This window comes from Canis lupus, chromosome 21 (genome assembly GCF_003254725.2).
Source record: "Canis lupus dingo isolate Sandy chromosome 21, ASM325472v2, whole genome shotgun sequence".
Taxonomy (NCBI): Eukaryota; Metazoa; Chordata; class Mammalia; order Carnivora; family Canidae; genus Canis; species Canis lupus.
Genome location: NC_064263.1, coordinates 10,124,343 through 10,149,704, shown reverse-complemented (window position 1 = coordinate 10,149,704; position 25,362 = coordinate 10,124,343). Strand labels below are relative to the sequence as shown.

Here is a 25,362-nt window from a genome sequence, read left to right as displayed (position 1 = left end):
TCATGAGAGACACACAGAGAGAGAGAGAGGCAGAGACACAGGCAGAGGGAGAAGCAGGCTCCAAACAGGGAGCCTGATGTGGGACTCGATCCCAGGACTCCAGATTCACGCCCTGGGCCAAAGGCAGGCAGTAAACCACTGAGCCACCCAGGGATCCCCTATTTTAAAATTTTTAAAGTCTATTTGACTAATATCAGTATAACTGCCCCAATTCTCTTTTGGTTTTGCATGTCTTTCCAATCTTCATTTTTACTCCGCTTAAAACTTCAGAACTTATCTGAGTCTCTTGTAGACAGTATATAGTTAGGTCATTTTTAAAAAACCCATTCTGCCTATCTCTGCCTCTGTCCTTTAACCCATTTAAGTGTTATTTTAATCCATTTATATTTATAATGATTACTTCTGCCATTTGATATTTGTTTTCTTATGTCTTATATATTTTATTTCCTCAACTCTTCCATTAATATCCTTCATGTATTTAAATGACTTTTCTAATGTACCATTTTGATTTCCTCATTTTATTTTCTCTCTATATTTGTATTTATTGTCTTAGAGGTTATTATGAGTAAGTATGTAATTACTTACATAACTAAGTTAACATCCTTAGTACATAAAAATCTAGTCTAAACTAATGGTAACTTAGCTTCAATAGTATAAAACTTCTGCTCCTATGCAATTCTGTCTCTTCTTATGTTGTTACTATCGTAAATTACACATTTGTACATGTGCTCTCATTGATGTGGATGTATAATTATTGTTTTTGCATTTGTCTTTTATTTATTTTTTAGACTTTATTTATTTATTCATGAGAGACCCACAGAGAGAAGCAGAGACATAGGCAGAAGGCGAAGCAGGCTCCCCATGGGAATCCCAATGTGGGACTTGATCCCAACACCCTAGGAACATGCCCTGAGCCAAAGGCAGATGCTCAACCACTAAGCCACTCGGGTGTCCCTGTCTTTTAAATTGTATTTAAAAAAGAGGAGTTGTAAACTGAAAAAAAACAAAAAACAAAAAAACAGCTTTTATATTTAACTATATAATTACGTTTACTCGTATTCTTTATTTTTTCATATGGCTTCAAGTTACTGTCTAGTGTTCTTTCATTTTATCTTGAAGGATTACATTTAACATTTCTTGTAGAGCAGGTATAATAGTGACAAACTCTCTGAGCTTTTGTGTATCTGGGAATTTATTAGTTGATCCTTCATTTTTGAGAATAGTTTTGTTGGATATATAATTCTTGATTGTCTTTTAGATCTTGAAGTTTATTACACACTGCCTTCTGGCCTCCATGGTCTCTCTGAGAAACTGACTGTTAATCTTATTGAATATGCATTGTACATGATGAACTGCTTCTCTCTTGATGCTTTGAAGATTCTCTTTTTGTCATCATCTTTTGAAAGTGTGATCACAGTGTGTCTCAGTGTGGATCTTTTGGTTTATCCTGCTTAGTTTTTTGAGCTTCCTTGAGGGATCCCTGGGTGGCACAGCAGTTTAGTGCCTGCCTTTGGCCCAGGGCACGATCCTGGAGAACTGGGATCAAATCCCATGTCGGGCTCCGGTGCATGGAGCCTGCTTCTCCCTCTGCCTGTGTCTCTCTACCTCTCTCTCCCTCTGTGTGACTATCATAAATAAATAAAAAAATTAAAAAAATTTGAGCTTCCTTGATATGTAGATTAATTATTTCATCAAATTTGAAAAGTATTTAACCATTGTTTGTTCAAATAATTTCTTCTCTTTTCTTTCTGGCTCCTTGCCTGAGACATTCAAAATGCTTGTGTTGGTAATCATGGTGGTATCACACAGGTTCCTTTGGCTCTGTTAATTTTTTTTTCCATTCTTTTATCTTTCTGTTCCTCAAATTGAATAATTTCAATTGATCTTCAAGTTTGCTTTTTCTTTTCTTTGACTACTCAAAACTGCTATTGAGCTCTTGTAGTGAAATTTCACTTTAGTATTGTAGTTCTCAGCTAGAGATTGTCTATTTAGTTAGTTTTGAAAGTTTTCTACTTATTTATTGATATTATATATTAGTTTTATAGATTAATCTATTCTGTAATCATTCTCCTCTTTCATTTGATTCTTTGCCAATGGTCTCCTTTAGTTCTTTGAACATATTTAAGACAGTTGATTAAAATCTTGGTCTAGTAAGTCCCATTTCTGGGCTTCCTCAAGGATGGTTTCTGCAATTTTTTTTTTCCTGTTAATGGGCTCTACTTTCCTAATCTCAGATTTTTTTCTGTTAAAATGGAACATTTTAAATGTTATATGTGATAACTCTAAAAATCAGGTCCTCTTTCTAACATTCCCACTGGGTTTGCATTGTTGCATTTTTGTTGCCTGAAGGCATCCATTTACTCAGTGGCTTTTCCAACATATATTTGCAAAGACTGTATTTCTTGTCATGTGTGGTCACTGACATCTCCAATCCATTAGCTTAGTATTCAGCCAATGACCAGACAGAGATTTCTTTAAACTCCTGGAGCCAAAAAGAAAGACAAAACAAAGCAAATGGAATTTCTTCAATGCTTAGCCAAGATGCCTACAATTCTGCCTTTGGATTTTCCTAGGCAGAATTTGCCTAGGGTCCCCTCAGCTTTTTTCTGAGCATGTATTCATCACTAGGCCTGCATTTGACCCTCTAGTTTCCCAATATATGCAGAATCTCTTAAAAGCTTTCATTCTTCCATCTCTTTCCTTAGCCTTATTCTTCCTAGGCTTTTAGGTATATCTGCTTCTTGTTGGCTTCCTAGGCATTTAGGTCTGTTTCATTTGCTGTCCCTTGCCCCAAGGTGGCTATGGTAGTATAGGTTTTTAAATATTTTTGGAAAATGCTACTGAAAGGCCACTCCAGACCTGAGATGTCTTAAAAGAAGGGGAAACAAAGGCAGCCTCTGAGCTGATTGCTTAGCAAACCCAATCAGGTCAAAATACACAACCACAGGTCAAAATACACAACCACAGTGATCCATGATTATTTGAGAATGAGGTTTATACTGATTTATCAGGTCTCTAGAGGAATGTAGGTTGTGGTCTTAGCAGCTGCTGCTGATCTGAAGAATGGAGGATGGTAGGCTGTAAGCAAAAATGTTGCAACATTCACTAAGTTTAATTTGTAAATTTGGAATAAAGAAATATATCACAGTATGATGATAAGAACTGAGGTAGATAATTATAATCAGCTTCCAAAATGTCCAAGTACATAGTAAGTGTTCAGTAAGTAGATGCTATTGTTATCATTGCTTATGAAAAAGATGTGTTTATTCTTGTTTTTAGTTACTGTGTTGTAGACAAAGAGCAGAGTAATTCTTTATGAACACACTGGAAAACACTTTAACCATTTGCATACTAAATCAAGAGTTAGCAACTACTGACACATGGCTAATCAAGGACACATTGTTGCTTTTGTTCATACCACTCTCACATTCTTCATAATCATACCTTGTCAGTAGGGTCATATTTGCCTATTGATGAACTAGTTACTTTGATGCATTATTTACTTTGATAGTGAATTTCAAGGGACAAGATATAGTTCCTACCTCCAAACACCTCTTCCATCACTTTTGTCAAGATGGCTGGAATATCCTTTGGGTTAAGGTATTAAAGATGTGTCATAAGATAGATTTAAATTAGATGAAGTAATAATTCATATGTTATCGCTGGTTTTTTCAACTTTGTTCCATAATTTCATTGTCCATGTAGTTGGCTATTTAAATATTAAATGCTGATACAGTCAGAGGTCCCTAAGTCTTCCAGGATGAGTTGGAAATCTGGATAGGACTCCTCATGCTTTTCATTTAAAAGATTCTGGGGATACATATTGACTAAACTTTTTAATCAAGGAAAGCAGAAGACACTGTACTTATTCTAAGTATTAAAGACTTAATATTGAAGTTAAGAGATTACAAAGCAATGGGAAGAGTAGAGAAACAAAGAGTAGAAAGTCAAGTTTAAAAGTCGGGGAAACTGCCTCAAAACAGACCAAAGCAATGAAACTAAATTTATTAGTTCCATGATATGTCATTTGTTGCAGGGTATTCCTACATAAAACTTAGAAATATGTGTCCTGTAGTCAGAGGACCAGCGTTTAGATTCTGGTTCCATCATTTACAAGACATAGTACCCTCAATAAGTTGTTTAACTTATTGTTTGTAAGCCTAGATTTTCTTATCTGCCAAATGGGCATGATAACAGCAGCCTAATTTATGGATTATTGTGAAAATTAATGTAACATTAAAACACTTAATTTTGTACCTGATATATAGTATATACTAAGTACTGCCTAACACGGGACATAATTCAATAAATGTTCATTAATAAAAATTAATGGGATCTTAACAATACAACCACTTCTGTTGATTTTTTAAGATGTGGATCTTTCTGTATAGCAAAAGTATGGTGAATTGTAGCCAATTATTTGATGTTTTCAGCTTTGTGAGAATATTTTTTAGGTGGTCTCATGAACTATAAAAGAAATCCCTAGAACCAAAGTGCATTCAGCTCTGCTGCCTAGAAGTAAAGTCAGTGGACCTCACAGATATCATTGTGCAATTTTTATAACAAATCAAGGAAATTATTTTCTCATATTAACTATATCTACTCTAACATTTCATTGTAACTACATTGCAAACCTGAACTTTTTTATTATACTGTAAATGCAAGTTCAGAATGTAGACTCTCTGTTCTCTTAAAAGGTATTATTTCTGCCTGAGGTGTAGCTATAAGCATTTGAAAGCCACAACACAACTTTTAATTAGCTAAATTATCAGAGAAGGATTCTGCAAAATACTGTTTCTTTCTCTGGAGCATATAGGATAGCCTCAGAGTACAACTTAAATTTCTGTGTTCCCAGAAAACGTGAATCTCCTTTAGCAGTTGTGTAATACAAACCAAGCTGTTAATTAATTAAATTGCTGTGGCAACAAAATATTCTACAGGTAGCTAATCTGATAATAAATCTACAGCATCTTTTTTCCTTTTTAGATAGTCAATAAGAAAGTGGCATAAAGTTGCCACCATCCTAGTTTATGTAACACACCAATATTCTATTTTTAAAAATCCTATACATAACAACATCATTATAGTGGTAACCAAGGAATGAGGTTAAAAGGTTAATATTATCTCTGATATTTTGCTATTTATTATTATAATTTTGTATTCATTGGTTTCTAGGTGCTACAGTTTTTGAGTATTTTTATGGAAAAGGAATTGCCTTTTGTTAATATAGCCTCAATATTTTTGTTTTCGGCAGCAGTTAGCGAATCAAATTTAAAGTGTGTCATATGGGATCCCTGGGTGGTGCAGCCGTTTGGCACCTGCCTTTGGCCCAGGGCGTGATCCTGGAGACCCGGGATCGAATCCCACGGCAGGCTCCCAGCGCATGGAGCCTGCTTCTCCCTCTGCCTGTGTCTCTGCCTCTCTCTCTCTCTGTGTGACTATCATAAATAAATAAAAAATTAAAAAAAAATAAAGTGTGTCATATGCCAAACATAGCATGCTAGTTACTGGCCACACAAAGTCAGCTTCCTTGCCATTAAGTTGCCTGTGGCCTAATTGGGAAAACAGGCTTATAAATCAGTGATGATAAATGTGGTAGACAAACTTTAAGGTGACTCTCATGATATCCATATCTTAGTGTTCACACCCTTGTATAAATCACTTGCCGTGTGGGTAGGACCTGTGAATTACTTTTAACTAATAAAATATGGCAAAAGTTATAGGATGTGACACCTGTGATTCCATTATGTTATATAAGACTCTTTTTCAGTTAGTAGACTTGCTCTAGAACCTTCCTCCCCTTGTTGCCTTTGAAGAGCAAGCAGCCACAAATTGTACAGCTTTAAGTGAATAAATTATATGAACAAATTGAGTGATCTTGGAAGCTGATCTTTCATCCTGGAGCCTCCTGATGAAAACCCATCCTTTAATGACACCTTGATTGAATTTTTACATAGTCACACAGCTTAGCTGTGCCCAGAATCCAGACCCACACAAACTGTTACATAAATGCATGTCATTTTAAGCTGGTAAGTTTGGGTAATTTATCATGCAGCACAGAACACTAATTCAATGGTTCAGTGTTAATCTTATAATTACACTATTTGTGGAGCACAGGGTATGCACACTAAACCCACATTCTAGGACCAGGAAGAATTTCTGGAAAATGTGATTCCTGAGGTAAAATTAGATGAATTTTACCTAGAAGAGGTACAGGAAAATTTAACTTGGACTTGGCCAGAGGAATGAGGAGTAGCATTTCAGAGAGAAAGAAAACCCAGTATGAAGTCACAGAGGCAAGACTGTGACACTGTTCAACTGTATATTTTTGTAATGTAGCTTAAATTTTAGTATATATTTTAGTGTATTGAGAAATGAGAGCTAGGCAGGGGCCAGAGTTCATATTGAACTTTCTATCCTGGCTAGATTTCCAAATTTATATGATGAGGAAACCTTCAATAAAATTTAAACCAAGGAAGATATGATCAAATCTACATGCAAAATCATTTTAGCTTAGAACATATAATACACGACTAGTCAAAAGCCAATTCTAGATTTAAGAAAAAAGATTACAAGGATAAGAAGAAACAGGCCTCTCCCTCCTTTCTCTTTTATTTTGTCCCCTGAGTACTCCCACAAAAACCTCACCTCCTTGTATTGAATCTATTTACCTGCATCTCTAAAAGACTGTTTCCCATGGGCACCAATCATGGCTTACTTACTTTTGTTTCTCCAGAGGTTAAAACAGTACTAGGTACATGATGAATAGTACTACACCATAAATTGTTTCGGGCTTAAAAATTGCTATTGTTTTAACAGAACATTCAGGCATAACTCTTGTGAAATTGAGAGTAAGTTTGGAGTAAGTATGAGAGAGATCAAATTAAGAGCAAGGATTTTTACCTCAGGAAACATTCCCAAAGCATACCTGAAATAAATGGTAAGATAGTAGATTTTGTTACTATTTATCAGTCGATGATATAATGTGTATACTACCCTTATAGGCTTATTTAAAATATTGTGTTTTGAGAATGAAAAAGGCAATAATATCCAGTAAGGAACTTAAACAGGCACATTGTATGCAACAAGCTTTGGAGTTCATTTTAGGCTGTAATTAGGATTGGCAAATGGGATTAGAACAATAATTAGCAAGTACATTTTTAAAATAAAATTGCATTATAGACCTTTGGGTAGTGGCCTTACCCTACTTTGAGTCATATTAAAACATTTTGAGAAAACTCACATGATAAGCATCATCGTTCTTTTATTCCCCCCCTCTTTTTTTTTCTAACCCCACTGGTGTAGTCTAGCCACTTTTACTTTTACATCTAAATTATTATACTACCTTCCTGGTTAATATCATTGTGTCCAAATTAAGACTAACATTTTGGAAGGAGGATAGATTTTAGGTCAAATGGACCAATATTGAAGCCTAGTCCTCTGTCTCTTTGTCAAAAACTTAATTTCTTCAGGCTTAAGTTTCTTTTCTTTTCATGAAAAACAAACAAAAAAATCACTCCCTATTTGTAAGGATTATTAGGAAGATTAAGTAAATACTTTATATATATTTAATCACAATGAATATAATATTTATATATTATTAATTATGTCTTATTTCTTATCAATTAAATAAGATCAAATAAACTAGATATTTACTGTGAGGTAGCATGGGATGGAGGAAAGAACATGACCAATTGGACTTCATCTACAATCCTGTCTTTATTTCCTACTTGCTGTGTGATTTTGGGCAAGTTACTTAACCTTTTAATTCATCTATAAAATGTAGGTATTGTAAGAATTTAATGAATCAGAAAATGTATATGCCTGGTACATAGCATATACTAAATGTATTTTATGGACATCTCTGCCAAGGATAGTATTCTATATTCTAAATAAAGATTTTAAAATTAAAAACTTATACATGACCTTATGAAGTTAAAAAAAAATAAATGCCCAAGCAAACAGATTATGTCAAATAGATATTTTCTACCTACATTTCTCACTTTAATATATCCTTAATGAGAATTCATGTAAATCTTCTGATTTAGAAAATTTAAAGTACAACTTGGGTATAGCTTCAAAAAGGCAACCCGAGGTAAGAATCCTAAAGTAAGATTCAAATGTTGTTTAGGAATAAAGTTATTTCAATGGGCTAACATAAGTATTCCAGTTCCTATGGGACAGAAGCAGCAAGGCATCATGGAAAGAGTGGGATCTTTGGAAATAAGTAGCTTTGATATTGAATCCACATCTCAGTATCCTTAAAAAAGTGGAGATAATAATTCCTATTTGAGGGTTATTATAAGCATTAAAAGATATAAGATATGGCACATAAGAATATTTAAATTCTAGTGGTGCCTAGATGGCTCAGTTGATTAAGTGTCCAACTCTTGATTTTGGTGCAGGTCATGATCTCAGTGTTGTGAGATCAAGCCCTGAGTCAGGCCTTGCACTTATAGAGCTTGCTTAAGATTCTCCCTCACTCTCTTCCTCTGAGAGTGAGAGGCCCTCACTCTCTCTCTCTCTCTCTCTCTCCCTAAACCCACCTAAATTCTAACTCATTTCTCCTGTTTCTTTCCCTTTATAGAAGACATAGGTACATCCATCTATCATAGTTTGATTATAGCAAACAAGATCACTCTGATTCTATTGACTTGAAAATAATCTTCTTATGGTAATGAGTTCAAGTTGGAAAATTTTCTAGGGATAATATCTTCTGGGAAGTTGGTATGAATCTTTAATTGCTCGGTAACATTTATATCATTATAAATTAAGATTGACTCTGTTGTAACTATCAGTCTCCTCTCTTGAATTGTGTCTATAACTGAACTTGGCCAACTCTAATAATACAACTGACTTGATCCTAAAAAATAGAAATGAAATTTTGGATGTAAAAATGTACTTCCATGATTTAGTGAAGTACTTGGCATGTTCTTAATATATATGGATATTGGCATGCATGGGTGGCTCAGTGGTTGAGCATCTGCCTTCAGCTCAGGTCATGATCCTTGGGTCCTGAGATTAAGTCCCACATCAGGCTCCCCATGGGGAGCCTGCTTCTCCCTCTTGCTAAGTCTCTGCCTCTCTGTGTCTCTCATGAATAAAGAAATAAAGTTTAAAAAAAATTAAAAATAAAAGAAAAATGCAAAATAAATAAATAAATACATAAATATGGACATAATAAATTTTATAGGTAATACCTGCTTATGATGGCATGCCTAAGGGAGCCAGATAATAATCTTCTTGATATTTACCCATTAATAAATTCAACAAATATTTATTAAGCTTCTACTATGTGCTAAGCATGCCTAGGTACTGAGGATAAAGCATTAGATAAAAGACAAAAGTACATACTCCCATGCATTCTAAATTCTAGTGGGTGGGGGAAAGATGTCTTATTAACTGAAGTTTAACTACATAATAGAAGCTTTTTTTTTAAAGCAAATTTTCTTTATGTAAAATTATGACTTTATAGAGATATCTAACTATAGACACAGCTGACATTTTTCTAGAGATTTTTTTAAATTTTTAATTTATTTATGATAGTCACTCAGAGGGAGAGAGAGAGAGAGAGAGGCAGAGACATAGGCAGAGGGAGAAGCAGGCTCCATGCACCGGGAGCCTGACGTGGGATTCGATTCTGGGTCTCCAGGATCGCGTCCTGGGCCAAAGGCAGACGCTAAACCGCTGTGCCACCTAGGGATCCCTTTTCTAGAGATTTTAAAGGCATATTTATCATAGAACTATCTACAGAACAAAGACACTGAAGCACTAACTTATTCAATAGATGTTTTAGGGGTACCAAATATATAATAGACAATGAACTAGGATGGTGAAAATGTGAGAACTAATAACATATATATTATCCTCAAGTAGTGTGCACAGTGTGCAGCCTGGTAGGCAAAACAAACAATTAGCCAAACATTTATAAAAGTGAGTGGAACTAGTCCTAGTATTGGCTAACCACACTGGATGAAACATGGTAAGATGGGAAATTTGAGTCTTTTAGGTTACTATTTTGCTATGCTCATTAAAACAGCCTCTGACAGTAATAAAATAAAAGTAACAGCATTAACATAAGAATTAATATCTAATTTATTCTCAGTATATTGAGAACTTCATGAAATATGATAAAATTGTTTCCTTGAATACATAAAAATACTGGTATTATGTGCTTTGAAAATCTTTTTTGGCTGTGGTCCAATCTAAACTTGTCAAAAGTCAGAAGTAAGCTTTCCATCATCACCATCATCAATTTTCCAAAGTTCTAGAAACAAAATTATACACATGTGTAATTTTAAACTTTTTTGACTATGGTAAATTTGAGAACAATTTAACTGTCACAGCAGGAATCATGGATAATATAGAATTAAAGAAATGAGAACAATGAGATACCATCATTACTGATAAGTACAGTCTAAAATTAGCTGCTGTAGTGATTTTAGGCATGAATGCACAGCTGCACCTTATACCTCTGAGAATTGTTTGCCAGAATCCAGTTTCTAGGAGCTCATTTTTAACTATCAACTTTTGCAAACTTAAGTCATTGTTTGTTAAAATTTATTTTTTTCCCTATATCAATTTTAAACTAATCAAAGTCACATTAAAAGACTATATTCATTAATAAATATTCAATCTAAAAATATTAATTACTTTTGAATTAGATACATTTTTGAAAATAGTTTGAATGCTTTTACGTGTTCTGTAAGGTAACGCTTGGTATCTCACACAATGGGTGATCAAGAAATATTTTTGGAAAAGTGGAAAATTAGTCCTCTCTCCTTCCTTATTCTACTTCTTATATTTGTTCTCCATTTCTCTTTCATATATTTGTTGAATAGCCCTTTCTTTCCTTCACATATTGAGTAACACTTTCTCTCAAGCTCCCCAATATTCCTACTATGGGGAACACAGACTTGAAATTTAGTTGGAATTGTATGTTTCGTGGAATAATATAAAGGTCAATTTTCCTTCAGGAAATTTTAAAAATCTAAATCTATTTTTAAATCTACACACACACACACACACACAATAAATAAAAAAAATAAATCTACACACACAAACACAATATTTGTATATATTTTTCAAAAGAAAGTACCATCTCTCCTCCTGCTCAAAATCACTGCCAGGTTTAAAACACATGGGAAACTAGTGTTCTTCGGAAGGGATCTGTGCGGAAAGAAATAACTGAATGGAGATAAAAGTTAACTAAAAAGAGATATGGCATTTGAAGTTTCATCCTACAAAGGAGTTAGGAAGCTGGTTATATTGAGAGACATAATTCTGACAATATTTGAACACTTAGAGACTCAATAGATGGAAAATGGGGGGGGGAATCAAGAAATCAAATGAACAAGTATTTCAAGGTAGTTAAGTTGTGTTGGGCACAGACCAAGGGATCCTATGATTGAATCTGTAACTCTAAACACAGTGACAATGAATCACAATCTATATATTATTGCTTGGATCATATATTGTGGAGTCCTGTCCACACTAATTTCTCATCCTGTGACTCTCTGGGGTAGACTTTCATCAGTCATATTTATATAATAGGAAGACCATTCATTTCATACTAGAGACTCTAGCTCTGTCACTTGTACTGGCTGATGTTGGGTAACTTCTTGATCTCATTTGATCTTAATTTCTTTATCTCTAAATAACAACAATAATACCCAACAATAATACTTTGCAGTATTGTAATAACGTAAAATTGACACATGTAACATAAATATAAAACATATATATACATAATATAATATAATATAATATAACATAATATAATATAATATAATACTGAAGCATTAATGCCCTACACAGTGTTATTTTGATAATTTATACAGAAAGAGATTTAAAAATGTAGTTTTCTGGTGATTATAAGGCAACAACTTTTACAATAACTTTTTAAGATAAGTGTTTTTAAATGTTTTTGACTCAATCCTTTTGAGCCCAAAATAGGGATTGATTCTCTAATGATATAAGATATATAGGAAATAAGTTGTCTTTAATCAAGTTCCTCTGGTGATATTCCTTCAGAGACTAGGTCAAAACTTAAAATTAATTTTAATCAAAATATTGTTTAATTATTAAAAGGTAAATTACTTTGAATCAATTTAAAATTGCCCAGAAGATTTGTGTCCTCTTAAAAATAACATGTTTCTTGAGGGGGTGGTTCTAAATATGTTTACTTGTATAAAATCTTCTACAAAAATAGATGAAGTTAATAAATAACATTGCTACATTTTAAGTCAATATATGCCTCAGAGTTGAAATGAATTATGCCCAAAAGAAGTTCAAGACACAGGTATAGGAGAATAGATTTTTAAACCCCAAGACAATTTATTTTTGTCTCTTTGGAATATTTATTATTTTAAGCTGGCTATTTTTAAGAAACTGCAGACACAAGAGAAGCTTCAAAAAATGAGTAGAAGTTACTCTTTTATAAGAGACATTTACATGTATGAGGATTATCTCCATTTTAAGGATACCTTCCTATACCAGAAAGAGCTAAACTGCGGACCCACCCGGGATGCCCTAAAATAAAGTTTATTGTGGTGCCTGGGTGGCTCAGTTAGTGAAGCATCTGCCTTGATGATTCTCAGGTCATGATCCCAGGGTCCTGGGATTGAGCCCCACATCGGGCTCCCTGCTCAGTAGGGAATCTACTTCTCCCTCTTCTTCTGTACCTCCCCCTGCTTGTGCTCATGCTCTCTCTCTCAAATAAATAAAACCTTTGAAAAAAAATTATTTTCACAATATCTTATTTACTGTAGAAAATGGCTATCTATAAATATACCTCAGATAGCTCTTATTCCAGCCTGTTGAACCAAGATCTAAAGTTCAGAATGGGTAAGACATAAAATGTTTCCTTTATCTTCCTTCTTTTCTCCCTCTCTTCCTCTTCCTTTTTCTGTCTTCTGTTCTTTGCAAACTCTTATTGAAAACATACTTGCTTGCTTAATTTTCTTAGGTGCTAGAACTTAAAAAAATAAAGTAAATTATGCATACCTTTCTCTCTAGGAGCTTACAAGTGTTGCTATAAAGATAACCACAATAAAACAACCTAAATAACAGTGGCCTCTTTTATGGTATAGTTTCATGGGTGGCAAAAATGGTCTTCCTGTTGCAAAAAAAAAAAAAAAAAAAAAAAAAAAAGGCCTTCCTGGTGAAAAAACAAATGCTTTTGATTGAGGAACAGCAGCACATTGACGAGTCCTTGAAATAGGCAAAGGGACATTCCTCTATTGACTCAACTGCCTCAATGTTAATATTTTGCTAAAGGCAAATGGCAATCTTAGCCCAACCCTCAGGATCCTATAAGTCTACTTTAACATATAAAAATTCCTTTAGAAGTTTCCTTTATCTCTACCGCCCAAGATACATGTTGGCAACATCCTCCAAGCACATGACCCACCGATATACATCTGAAGGGTCTCATGACTCAGGTTTTATTAGATGGTACTAAGTGACCTTTTCTCAACAATAGCTAGCCTCCTCAAGGTCCTGGAAACCTTGCTTCCAAAATTCCTTGGAGAATACGTTATCCTCACACCCCTCCCAACTCCCGGTATATAGTCAGCCACCTCTCACAGGACCCAGGCAGCTGCTCTTGCTGCCCATGGGTCCTGTCCCTGTGCTTTAACAAAACCACCATTTTGCACTAAAGAAGTCTCAAGAATTCTTTCTTGGTCATTGGCTCCAGACCTCACCTATAATTCCAAAATTTCATTACTTTGGAGTCAGGCAAGCTTGAATTTGAAGTTTGGCTCATTCATTTGTCAGCCAACCAGTTTGATGCAAGCCTCCTAAGTCTCACTGAGCTTCGATGTCCTCATTTTTAAAGCAGGGAGAATAATGACCCTTAGAAATTCTTTGAGAATTAAAGACTGTTTAGAGCACACAGCCCAACTATTTTGCATCTAGTAAATACTATTTTTATTTTTTATTTTATTAATACTTGAGAATTCAACAATAAAAACTACAGAATGTTAAGGGCTGGTATGAGCATATCTTTAAAGATAACCGAGGTTTAGTTCATTGTGTTAAAGTTAAAAGCAACAAAAACCAAACCAGATAAAACAAAAACTTGAGGCTTAGCATGGGGGGTAATTCCATAGTGATTAGTTTAGGGTCATACAAATTGAAAGTCAAAAGACTAAGAGTACAGTGCTTATATAAGATTAAGATTCTTTTCCTTAAGATTTTATCCCCTTTCAAAATTCAAATTACCTTAGAGAGTTATAACATCTTATTCTACTTAGTTATAATTTAGTATTACTGTTTATAGACTCACTAAAACATTTCCTGAGATAGTCATAACTTTCACATTTCAGATAAAGTTAGAAACTGTAGATAAAGATGGAATATACCACATATCCTAAGGAAGAAAACCTTGCAGAAAGAAGGCTACATACGGAACACCAAAGGACAGAGGAAGAAGCTCTGTGTTTGGCACTTTCCCATGGTATTGCATTATCTTTTTTGTTTTTCTTTAAGCCTATGACAATGTTATGAGGTAAGTGACATTATATCCATTTTGAAAAAAGATCTGAGGCTCAATGAGAAATCTGGAAATGAGCAATCAAGTCTGTATTTAAAATTATGTTAGTTTGACTTCCCATGGTGATCCCATTATATCATCAGGTCTTCAGCCAAGATTAGGTTCCTAATGAGCAGTTCTGGCTAAGCCCCACCTTGCTGCTCCACCCAAGTTCTAGTCCCAACATAAATTTATAGACCATTTGTTAGTCTAAAACAAACCAGCAACTCTTATTAAAAGACCATTACTAAAAGGAAATGGGAACTCAAACTTTGAAAAAATGAGTAAAAATTTAAAATTAGACCTAAAGATTAAGAAAAAAACAGACTAGATATTTCCTTTTACAACTATCAGACCAGGGCTTCCCTAAGTTTTGTTTCCCTTTTCTTTTCTTCTATCCCCACAGACCTCACTAAGGTCATTGGGTTTATAATAGCAGTCATTCTTAAATTAATGTAGCACTTTATACTTTATGAGACATATTTATATCTATTAGTTCTTTTGACTCCAGTAGCAATCCTCAGAGGCAAGATTGGCAGGTAACTGAGACTTTTTTCTTGTAGGCATCCGGACATATTAAGAGTATTAGCAAGAATGGCAGAAAGGATGAAGACAACAGGCGGGGTTAGGGGCATGGCATGGGCAATTGAAAGGGCAATTTGTCTCCTGCATAATTGCTCACAGTGGGCCTTGGTGGGATAAAGTGAACAGGAGGAAATCGTCATAGGCTCAACATTCATGCCTTAGTCATCCAAAGTGTTTATTCAATTCATTGTAAAAGGCTATCATTCATTTTGTTTTTACTTCTAAGGAGTAAAGACAATCATAATCATCATCCACAGTCATAGATTGAACACGTATTTTTTTTTCATGTAGGGAGGACACAAAAAATAAAGTAATAGTTGCCAACCTTTAGGAGGTTAATAGATAATAGAATCAACCCTGGGCTCAAGCTCATCTTTCTCACTTTGTATCTTAATGCATCAAATGTTACATTTACTCAATGCTTATGAAATATGGTATTCCTAGTCACTATATATCCTGATTTATCTCATGTATGCCTCAAAACATGAGAGGATTATATATATTTGCCCATTTAAACCAAGAGTAGACATGTGACTCTCTTTGGTCAATAACATTTTGGCAGATATGATATGTGTTATTCCATGAAAAAGCTTTTAGAACCAGTATTCAGCTCAAAATACTCTATGATTGTGGAAGAACAAAGTGAAATGAAATTTCTGTCATACTGGATCAGTGAGTGACCACAGTGAGCAGAGTCCTCTTATGAACCTGTGATAGACATATAGTATGAATAAAAGACGTACTTTATTGTTTTATACCATTAAATCTTCAGGCTGTTTATTACTACAACATAACCTCACCAATCCTGACTGATGGAGTATCTAGTATTTGTTGAAAAAATGAATAAAGGGTGAACCTGTATTTAGTGTCTAATATTTGCACATGACTTATTTTCTATAGAAGGCTAAAAGTCGAATACTACATTTTGCAAATAATCTATTAATACTATATTTATAAAATAGAATTTATAAGTTATAAACATAATTATTTAATAATAATTTTATTTTAGGATTAGCGACAGTTTAATTGAGTGGTTACTATGCAACAGGGTTCATAGAGGGCTATAATAAGAATGCGAAAAGAGAGGATTTCATTTAATAATTTTAGTCTTTAGTCTATTTAATATTTCTCTTCCCCTCTCTCTCTCCACACACACAGACACTCACGCACACACACACACACACACACACACACTTTCTGTACTTGTTAGCAGAGCAATACAACTTTATACCTTTCCATTCACTGACCAAAAGTCAGAATAAGAACCCAAGAGATATGTTGAAATAGGAACTCCATTTTGTTTGATCTTGGACAGTTGCTGTGATTGTAATTGCTGTTATTTGCTCTTCTTGACTATAACCACAGCATTACAGGACAACAGTCATTTAAATACCATAAGCTGAAAATAACATGGTTAGGAGCCATGTCTGATGTTCATATGTGGTTTCTTGGCGTCGCATGTGCAGATCCATCTGTTAGATGGAAGCATGCCTACTTATAAGGTAGTGTGCCATTTTCTTTGGGGGTAATAATGCTAATTAAGAATGCTTTTCAGTGGGCAAGTTGCCTAGTGTTACAAGTACCATTTCCCTGTTGAGTCTTCTCTTTTGTTTCTATATTGACACTTTGTATAAGCCTCTTTAAATCAACCTACTTCTTGGATTTTTCTTTTTCTTTTCTTTCTTCTTCTTTTTCCTTTGATTGGGAAAGACTGCTTGGACATAGGCTATAAGCATAAAATCGAGGGGCATACTAAGAGCAATGCACATTGATCAGACTCATTTTGAAAGTCAATTACCAATGAAATCAAACACGGTTTGAGAAGACAATAAAGTCATTTCACTTCAGATTACATTTTTCTTCTTTCTCTTCCTTTCTTTTCCTTGGGATGTTTGCTGTAGAAGCAGGGCTCAAGCACATATACAGAACAAGAATGTTATTTATGCTATTAAATGCATAAAGACATAAAAGACCAGTGAATAATCAATAATTTAATTAAATTATTATAGGCACAAAATTGATCAGGTGAAAGTGTAACACACTGGAGACCAGATTCCTAGGCTGTAGGTCAAAAGGTCAGGGAAAAATTAAATGAGGTGTCATTGAACTAAAGAAAGATAATCATAAAAGCTGCTATGGAGAGTGAAAGCTAAATAGTACTGGAATTACTTGTTTATGTTAATGAGTTTTAGAAATTAAATTCAAGTCAATGCAGATTTATAAAGCGTTTATTTATGCAGCATGTTGGTGATGGGGGATTGTGGGGAGGAGAGCAGGATAAACCTTAATGCTGTCTCTGAAGGAACATATAATTTAATGAGGTGAGTTAAGAAAGAGGCAATTACTTTTGATACAAGGTGGAAGGATATACACACTAAATAAATGGAAAAAATAACATGTTATAGAAACATAAAGGAAGAAATATTTGTGATTATTTCATTGTAGAAGGCTTCTAAAGAAGAGGCCATATAGGATTTGGAACATTAAGGTAACAGTGTGTTCCAATAAGCAAAGAATATAAATGGTGGAGGGGACTATGTTATGTTATGTACTAACATAAGGACCACCACGAGTTAAGGCAAGGAAGTTGAAGGTGGCTTTGCAATATTGGTAATAATGAGTCCATTGTTAAATCTTGGAGAGTTCTCACCATACAAAATCTTGAAAGCTGTGGTAATACATTGTAGGCTTGATGCGAGGACTGGGGAACCAGAATAGCTATTTTAGAAAGTTGAGTTTGGCAGCCCCTTGAAAACTGTTTCCGAGAGGTGAGAAACCCAAGTTAGAGCATCAAGTTAGAAGACTATTTTAGAAAAAAAAATTATTGTGACAGAGTCTCTTTTTTGTACTAGCTGCCACTTTGAAGGTGCAAGTCTCTTTAAAACCACCCATTTAAATTTATGTAGGCTGAATATCTGGAAACAGAAAAGAAATATGAACTAAAGGTGAAGATTGATTAGCTAAATATATCTTAATAGAAGACTAAGAATTTTAAATGATACACACTTAACATACCCACAGAATGAAAAAAAAGAGAAGCTTTATATCAAATATAAAGAGTGATGATATAAAAGTCAGTGTATGAAGTGTCATTCCTTGATATGATAACAGCCACTATATGTGATTATATTTCTTAAATTTTTTTTCTTTGCAGTAAATAGGAAGTGAACATTGTTGAGCATGCTAGCATCTCTTCTGCTTTACTTCTGAGAATAATTTACAGAAAGGATTTATGAGAGAGAGGAGATATTTTTAAAATATAGGCAAAATAAGTTTTAGAAAAAAAAAATACAGCCACTCAACCATTAGAAATGAGAAAATAAGGAGACTTAAGAATAGGTAGGGGCAGTTGTAGGCCTCTGCTAGCTGAGACTGAGAGAAGCTCTTTTAACTTCAGTTTTGCTTTTACCACAAATCAAGAAATTTGTCGATGACATCTACCCCTTCAAATGCAGATATATTGCCTGAGGCAGTTGTGTGAGTCTGATGTTGCCCAATGGAGACTAGAAGGGAAGGATTAGATAACAGGTGTGCTTGTTTAGCAATGTGTGATTCTGTGAAAATTCAAGGTCTCTAGTATTATTAATTAATAGCTTCATGAAATCCCACCTCAACCTTCTTCCCATAGGCTTTGCTCCTTTTTGCTTCCTTACCCTCATCTGAGGGAAGCCAAATATATTAGCATTTAGAGCACGGTCGAAGTGTGCCCAAGGAGAAGCCTATTTGGAGTAAGCAGACTTGAATTATGAGAAGCAAGAATTGTATTATGCAAATGTTCTATTAAAATTATCCTAAAATTAAATTTAAGTTACACCTTTTCACACAGAATCAGGCATTGAAAATGAGAATAGATTTGAAATGCACTGGGCACTGAGGAAGGCTCTCTGTACTTCTGCCTTTTCAGCCAGAAGAAAGGTAATGGGCAGCAAGATCATTCAGGGACAAAAAGACTGAAGAGCATGCAAAAGTCTAATATGGAACAAGTGGCCCAAAGACCATTAACAGTTGATGCAGCATCTTAAAGCATAAATCTTTTCCTACATATTTAGATAACAATTACCTCATTTTACTACAATGCCTTCTTTATATATAGTTTTTTTTTACCTTAGAGAATATGTCAGTAAGTACATTAAGTATAGTAATATAAAAAGTACAGTCTTCTCACTCTTGATCGAGCCCACTTAACTGGTCTCCTAAAAAAGACAAATATCTTATTTACCTGAGGAAAATTACTTGTCTTATGTTTGGGAAGAATACTCATTATTCAAATGGCAAATCTTCCTGTTATTATGAAAGGCAAAGATAAAGGTACTTTATTTAGGTGGAAGTGATGTATATAAAAGGCTATGATAATATTCCTTAAATTTCACTCTTCTTAAAATTACTGGACTTAGGCAAATATTTTATTTATTTATTTATTTATTCATTCATTCATTCATGAGAGACACAGAGAGAGGGAGAGAGAGGCAGAGACACAGGCAGAGGCAGAAGCAGGCTCCACGCAGGGATCCCAAAGTGGGACTCGAACCCGGGTCTCCAGGATCACACCCCGGGTTGAAGGCAGGCGCCAAACCGCTGAGCCACCCAGGGATCCCAGGCAAATATTTTAAACTCTGTAAATTGGATGCAAGATTTCTCTTCACTTCAGTTACATACAGATAGCATGCTTTGTCTAATGAAGACACAACACAGTCTTCCAAGGCACAATTCACTTCCTGGGCATAACTACCTTCCTACTCTTTCTCTGGTCATCTCTGAATATGCCTTTGAGTAAAATCTAGTCAATGAAGTCCTAGCTGGCCTCTTGGGTTAGGAGGGGGCACCTGCAATTTGCTCTAATTCCTTGCAGCTGGAAGCAATTCTTACCTTCCATTGATCAATGATCCTATAATCAGTGTCACTGTCATGGTAGACATACTTATTCGGGACCTCAGCATGGGTGAAAAGTGCAGGAATGGTTGACATTCTGCTCTTTATTTTTTGTCCAGGGCACACATTAATAATCAACCACAGTGGTCTTTTCCAATGAGTCAGGGCTTGGCTTCAAATCCTTTCTAAAACAGAACTCTAGATAGACTCCACTAGTCAATAAAATTTTTCATGAAAGATAAAGGGTATTTTGTTTTTGGTTTTGTTTGTGTGTTTTTAATATATATATTGACTTTAGGATAAAAAAGCTGGGTTGTAGTCCCAGTTTGCTACTTAGACAATCACTTAGCTTTATTTACTTAGCTTCTTTAAAATTGGTTTCTCATCTACCAATTGGGGTTTATAATGACTTTTCTGATTATACATGTGGTTAAATGTGATAAAACTTATCTGTTTCTTTTTTTTTCTTTTTTTTTTTAGAGAGAGAGAGAGAGTGTGTGTGCGTGAGCGAAGACGGGGGACAATATAGGGAGAGGAGCAGAGAGAGAACTTTAAGCAGGCTCCATAACTCCAGGGAACCCAACTTGGGACTTGATTTCATGACCCTGAGATCACGACATGAACTAAAATCAAGAGTCAAATGCTTAACTGACTGAACCATTTATAGCACTTTTTAAGCTGTAATGTGCTATTCAGATATAAACTATCTATTCATTTTCTGCTAGTGTGGGAGTGCCTAACATAACATTTGCCTTGCAGGAATATCTTTCGCCTTCTCCTCAGCCTTAACTAAGAATGACTAGAAGCTCTCTGCTAACTTCTGGTCTCTTTCTTCCTTCCTACAAAGAGAGACTTGGAGAATTTTTCCCAAAAGTTTTATGAGTTTCAAAAATTAATAACATTCCAAGTCTCCTGTCAATTGCTCTTGTTGCCAGTACTCCTACATAATTACTTATCCACGTGAAAATAAGGATTCCAACATCTCTTGACATTTCAGCCCTTTCTGTCTACAATAGATCAGCATCTTGTTTTAGGTGTTTGGTATCTTGTGTGTTTGGGGAGTACTGACTAGAAGTACATATGTGATTCCAAAAAGGCCCATAACAGTGAAAAGTAAGATACATAGTGGCATTTGAAGGAATAGTTTAAGGCCTAAATGAGATCTTAAACTATTCAAGTTCTTCTACCTTAAAGGAGTTTCAACAAACAGGTTAGTTAGGAACAGGAAGTTAGTTCTCTTTATAGTATCAGATCTCTAGTAATTATTAATCTTATACCCCAATAACATTTATTTTCTACCTTAACTCAATGGTAGTAATGCAAATAATCACTAGTTTGCCAATATATGATTTAATTTCATCCATCAATAGGAAGATGCTTTAGTTTCAGGTACTGTTTATTCATTCATTAACAGCTACTGAGAGTCTTCCAAGTATGAGGCCCTGTGCCAGGAACTCTGCATGGCTGTCTTCTAGAAACTTACATTCTGATGAGGAAAAGAGACATGCACACAAATTATGTATGAAATATTTTCTGTATGCAAACACTAAACATAGGTAAGGTTACTTCAGAGCATGGAAGAAAAGAGCAATGAGGTTTTGTCTTTTCCCTTCCACATGCATAATTTTTCATCATCCGTGTTCTCAAATTCTCTCATTATTGACAGCTGTGCTAATTCCTTTAGCAGATGCTCTAAAAATATGCAGTGACTAAGAAACATCTCTTTAGTCATGACCAGGGCACTCTATTTTGATCAAAAAAAGTTTGCATTTATTAATTCCAACTTTTGGAGGACAACATTATATATATTGCTCAGGAACTTTTTCAAAATATCTTGACAGCTTCCTGGTCAATACTAAGAGAATACAAAGCTATTCTTTGTTACTTGGGCCTTCTCTTTCAGGTTTGGGTTCTTGCCTGGGAGAACTGCTTCATTTTCAGGATGCTGGTATAGGGTATGACCTCACTATTCAGGTGTGCTCCTGTTTTCTTGCACAGTATAGACAGTTTATACTTAAATTTCCATGAGTATTACTGTATAACACAATACTATACCACAATTATCATGTAATAATAACTCCATAATCTAGTTATCATATTAGTATTCTCTCCATTTATAAACATGATACAATTTCCTGATTACCTGTGTCTCCATGGAAATTTACTCAATGTCTGATTTCCTGACAATAGTTGTATTTTCTAGTCTGGAAGTAAAGGTTCCAAGATTTTTCACCATACAAATGAGTACATCTGTTCACACAGCAGAGACAAAGTAAACATATTTTTAATCTTCTTAGAATAGTAGGGAAGAAAAAGAAGCAACTTTAACCGAAGAGGGGAATTCATAGTTGAAATAGATAGGATTTGGTGTATACCAATGTCAAAGAGGAGTGAGTTGAGTTGTTCCAAAGACCTGAAACCTCCAGGTCTCAAAGACTGGTCCTCAAGAAGGATGACAACTTCTGTCATCTTGTTTCCGAGTTTCCAACAACAGTGACATTGCATAGTATCCCATTGTCTGATGCTTTCCTGTTTCAACAGTTATCAAATCTTATGCACCCTGTTGATTGTAGAGATGACCATTTGCAAAAGCAAAAGTAACCTGGTACAGCTTTTTAAAAATTACAGTAAAAAGCTCCTCAGAACACGGTATTGATCTCTGATTCAAAACAACTGTCATTTTCTAATTTAAACAGCTAAATTTCTACCCATAGCCTGTGATATTTTTAAGGCCAGAAAGTTATAGCTCAGTGTTTTACAAAGTAATGTTTTCTTGATGGGTTATTAAGTGAGGAGATTGACCTGGACACCTTAACAAGACACGAATATACATACATTTCCAGTATGTCTTTTCCAACTTGATGAGAGAAATCCAATAATAACATTGAGCCTGATGTCCTTAGCCTTTTAAAGCATTGAACGTGGAATAACTGTTTTGTAGAACTTAGTTTATTGGTTCACTCATTGAATGTCATGCATTATCATCATTTATGAACATGGTAGCCTGGTAGGGTATGAACCATATCTCATTTCTTTATTCCCTAGCACTTTGCACAGGATTAGGTACATAATGTTATGGTCTATTTGGTCTCTTGACTGTTAAGGTCTACAGAATAAATTTAAATAGTCAATTTATACCAGAACCTTCATAGTCCTTATGAAAACCTCAGGGTCTCAACACTTCTTTCTTTATACTTTCTTCTGCTTCTTTGTTCAGTGACTTTTTTTTTTTTTTTGGTCTCTTCTCACCTCTTATCAAGCCATAAATTATTAAACACAACTGTTCAACTTCTCTTTACTGAAATTACATTTATTCATTGGAATCTAAAAATAAAAAAGAATGAATTAATTTTCCTTTGGCTCGAGTGCATATTATTTTTCTCACCATAAGTCACTTAACACAAAAGCTTACATTTTTTGGTGAGTCAAACCACAATAATGTTCCTTTTTTCTCTTCTATTGATCCCACCCACTTGAAAAAATACCACCAAACATAAAATTAAAATAGAATTGGTAGTAGGAGGATTAAGTTTATTAAAAATAAACTTGGATGCTGTGCAGATGCTTGTAGTCAGTGTCTAAGAGTGTAGGTTTATGAGCCGGCTCCAGGATGAGTACCACCCTTACACAGTGGAAGAGCCTGGTGACAAGGAACCTGCTTTGAAGAAGTTCTGAAGATGAAGTGGATGTGCTTTTACATGGAACTCCTGACCAAAATGGAAAACTCATCAGAGAATGTCTTACTGGAGAAAGTGAATCATCTAGTGAAGACGAATTTGAAAAAGAAATGGAAGCTGAATTAAATTCTACCATAAAAACAATGGAGGACAAGTTATCCTTTCTGGAAACAGTCTTCCTCAGGAACTAGAAATGTTGGAACATCTCTGACAAAGTACTATAATGATATATATTTTGATTCTGATTCTGAAGATGAAGACAAAACAGCACAGGTAATGAAGAAGAAAAAGAAAAAAATGACACAGGATTTCAACAAATGATGAGTTATTATGTGATCCTGAAAAAGATAACAGAGATCGGGCCTCGGTTGATGCACAAAGAAGAGGCTACCATGGTTTTGGAACACAGAGACCACATCCACCACAACAGCCTGTTTCGTATAGTGATGCTGTCTTGAATTGCCTTGCCTGCATGACCACCCTATGTCTTGATTGCCAAAGGCATGAATCATACAAGACAGTATAGAGCAGTGTTTGTGATGAATTGTTCTGTCAACAAAAAGGAGGTTCTAGGATACAAAATCCCAGAAAACAGGAAGAAAAGGCGAGGTCATAAGATGATAAGGTCTAACTATGAAGATGCTGCAGAGCTAACAGAGGCACAAGTGGAAATAAACTATCACCTGGGCATGTGCATGAATGTTCTCCTGAAGTGGCCACCTATGACAAGTATGAAGTCTTTCATTTTTTCAGAGTTTTAGCAAGTCATTCTTTTTTTTTTTTAAGATTTTATTTATTCATGAAAGACACAGAGAAAGAGACAGAGATACAGAGACAGAGACAGAGACAGAGGCAGAGAGACAGAGGCAGAGGGAGAAGCAGGCGCCAGGCAGGGAGCCCAACATGGGACTCGATCCCGGGTCTCTGGGATCACGCTCTGGACTGAAGTCGGCGCTAAACCGCTGAGCCACCCGGGCTGCCCAATGTTTATCTTTTTGGAAGAGAATGGTTGTCAACCTCCATCCCTCCACCTCATTTAGAAAAAATTTTCCCAGCTCTGATGGGACTGATTATTCATTCCCTTTTTGATGGGCATTTGGAAACTATGGGGCTTTTCATGTACTAAGCTCTTTAGAATTAAAATGTTCGGGAGTATACGTCAAAAAAAAAAAAAAAGAATAAACTTAATGAGTTGAATTAATGAGTTAAACTTAGTAGAGGCTATTACTGTATTTATGAACTGAAGGAATATTTCCATTTCTTGGAAGATATGCTTATACAATTAACATGTAGCCATAGAAGAAAAAAAATTTGGTATTCTCTTCACGTTATCACTTTCCAAAATATGCCTTTAGATTAATCTTACCTGGATCTACATCTCCACCCCTGCATCTTTATCTCTCTGTCTCTTTCTCTAGCTCATCCCCTTAAACTCTATCATCCACTTTCTTCATCTCCAAAGTAGGAACACCGTGTAATAATAAAGTAATAATAAAGTAATAAAGGACAATGTGAAGATTAAATTAAGTGAAGCAAAAGAAAGGTATTCTGTTTAATCTACATTAGTAGATAAATATATTTCTGTTACTTCCATTGCAGGAGTGTTTAGATTATAAGATACACAAAGGACAAATCTTACTTGGCAGCTGTCTTATAAATCCAGATAAGTTTGTTATGTATTTATTGAGGGATTTA

General features: G+C 34.9%; 1 pseudogene; it reads left to right on the top strand.

Annotated features, from left to right (window-relative positions):
- The first annotated feature begins 23,584 nt into the window (after nt 1–23,584).
- LOC112642026 (E2F-associated phosphoprotein-like) lies at nt 23,585–24,433 on the top strand (annotated as a pseudogene).
- Nucleotides 24,434–25,362: the final 929 nt, after the last annotated feature.